At 44.6% G+C, this 2,764-nt stretch overlaps 1 protein-coding gene across 1 annotated transcript in view; it reads right to left on the bottom strand.

Moving 5' to 3' along the window:
• Positions 1-2,764, bottom strand: part of Col22a1 (collagen type XXII alpha 1 chain) — a 214,016-nt gene that overhangs the window by 124,155 nt on the left and 87,097 nt on the right. The window lies entirely within an intron of this gene.

Raw genomic sequence — 2,764 nt, 5'->3', positions numbered from 1 at the left:
AGGTAAAATCACCAGTTTCTGAACCAATAGTCACTACTCTGTAAAATGAGGATGAAAATGCTCACACCAAAAGTGAAACTAATTAGCACGTGCTGCAGTAATCCTGGCAGGTGGTTTTATAAATGATGCTGTCATAGTTCTTAGATGCCTTAGATGCCCTGGGACTTATTTTAGATGAACAACAGACTCGACCTCTACATGTGTTCATGTGCAGCGCCCTTTCAATGGGCACTCCCTGAGACCCCTGAAGTCTTAGAGATTGCAGAACTCCACTTCACGGTGACGTGGGAGAGCTCTGCAGCCACCAACTGCCTCTGGGGATGAGATCTCATTAGTGCTTAGCATACAGAAGATGTCATTTGGGTCATAAAAACGGAGTGCTGCTGGTCTAACAGCAATTATCCTTAACATTTATGAGTTCTATACAAATATAGGTCATTTATTTTCATCAGTCCATTTAATCTTTGCAACAACTGTCTGGTGTGAGTGTTATTATATTTGCCAACCTACAAAATAGGAAAGCCAGGGTTAGAGTGGTTAAGTCGTGGCCCGTTGCCATAGGCTACTAAGTGGCTAAACCAGGTCTAGACCCAGTCAGTCTGCCTCTGGGGTCCACCCGCTTAGCTTTAGTGACCTTGAAGGAGTCATCCAGAATTTACTGTACCTGCCTAGGTTCTCTACCTCTTGTTTGAAGCCCTTGGTCTTAAGATATGGCAAACATCTGAATCTCAGAGGGAGTTAGAGCAAAAATGGAAGATGCCTCTGTTGCAACCCCAGACTCTGAGATCCTTGAACTCAAATCTCTTCTAAGGTGTCCTTAAGCACCACCGACAGTCCTAAGGTACCTGCATTCTCTCAGTATTTGTTCCCAATCCACAAGGCTACGTGAAGGCATACAAGCAGCCATCTAATTTCCCCCGAAATCCTTTAATGATTGCATAAATAGAAGACATCAGTTAACCAACTCAATGACCATGAATAATACACATTAATTCACAGGCACAAACAAGGAGATTGGGGTGCTGCTTACGCCAGCTAGGAACAAAACAGAGCAAATGACATGAATGTAGCTTTGAAGTTTCACATATAAAACACAAGCATCATTTATATTTTCTTGTTCAAAATCTCTACAGTGAAATGCTTACATAAAAGGTGCTGATTTTCATAAGGTGCCTGGTTTGGGGGGTCAAGAATTCTCAGATAGCAACATTTCCTTAAAGAAGGGACAGAGAATGGTCAAGCGTACATGACTTTTCCTCAGTGTCTTGTGTTAGAGGTCCCCAGCCTCAGTCCGGTCACCTTCTTGCTCTGTGACCTTAGACACAGTCTGGCCTCACTCAAAGGACTCCCAAACAGAATAAGTTGCAACATATGAAAAGGCTAGAGTCCTGAGTTTTTTCAGTGCATGGTAACACCTTTCCCGACAGAGCCATAACAACATTCTCGACAAAATCAGCTGCAGCAGCTAACGGATTCCACACAACTGCTGCCACCACCACCATCATCTGCTTCCGGATAGAACCAGCAAACTAGAAGAGTAACTTATTCTTTACCATGTCATGTATTTCTCCTTTCTCAAAGACCCCTGGTCTTCAACTGAAGAACTTAGAAACAACAAAATTATTTCTCACAGTTCTGGAGGCTGGAAGTCCAACATCAAGACGTGGTTGGATTCCGTGTCTCGTGAGGACTGCTTGCTGCTTCCTAGAGGACACGTTCCTGCATGTGTCCTTATATGGAAGAAGGGGTAACAGGGTCGCCTTTGATGCCACTTCCCAAGGGTGCTGCTTCTACCCATTATGTCTTCACTCTTAGACCTCAACTTCTAAAACTATCCCTCAGGGGTAGGATCTCAAAATATGAGTTGTAAGCAAACACATATTGAAAATATAATGTCTCAGATGAGAATCATTTCACAAAATTTCTAGACTGCGTCTCTGGTCACAGGGCTCCCTCTTCCTTCCCCACCCACCTCTACAAGCCTCACTCTACCTCCAAGAGTTCTTCATCTGGAAGGTTAGAAGAGAACCCACGTCTACAAGGCCCTGAGCTGCTTCAGGCCAAAAGGACCTATTGTTGCACAATGTGGATGGTGCACGGTGTGTCCTCCATGATGGGATCAGAGAAGTACAAGTATGAGATCAGAGTTGTAGGTCACGGTGCCCTCTAATCATAGCAGAGCCAACTGGGGGCACCACTTCTGATACGGGTTCAGTACCACTAGTCACACAGTGACCACAGGGATTGTCTGGAGTTTGGGCTTTTTGTTGTTTTGCTTTGGTTTTAGTGCTAACAGCACTTAGAGCCTTGAACATACTAGGCAAGTTCACTCATCTATAGCCCCAACTTTTATTTTTGAAACAGGGTCTGACTTAGTTACTCAGGCTGGCTCTGAACCTGCAATCCTCCTGCCTGAGCTGTCCAAGTACCTGTGATTACATGCCTGCACCAGCAGGCATGGGTTGTAATATCCATTTTCGTTCATCTCTTAGATCCTCAGCCTTCACCTGTCCCCTTCACCGTTAGCTACAAATGCTGCATTAACCCCCAAAGTTCACATCCTCCACTCTGCTCTTCCCCAGTGCCCTGGCTTGTGCCTGGCCCTCAGTGGGGAGGTATTAATTAATTTATATTTTATGTTTATCAGTGTTTTTTTGTGCATGTGTATAAGTATACTGGTGTCATAAAATGCCCAAGGAGGCCAGAAGAAGGCATCAGAGCCCCTGGAAATGGAGTTACAGATGGTTGTTAGCCACCATGTGGG

This window comes from Nannospalax galili, unplaced genomic scaffold (assembly GCF_000622305.1).
Source record: "Nannospalax galili isolate Female #2095 unplaced genomic scaffold, S.galili_v1.0 scaffold525, whole genome shotgun sequence".
In the NCBI taxonomy this organism is placed as follows: domain Eukaryota; kingdom Metazoa; phylum Chordata; class Mammalia; order Rodentia; family Spalacidae; genus Nannospalax; species Nannospalax galili.
The sequence above is the reverse complement of the archived record's forward strand: the minus strand, read 5'-3'. Positions and strand labels throughout refer to the sequence as shown.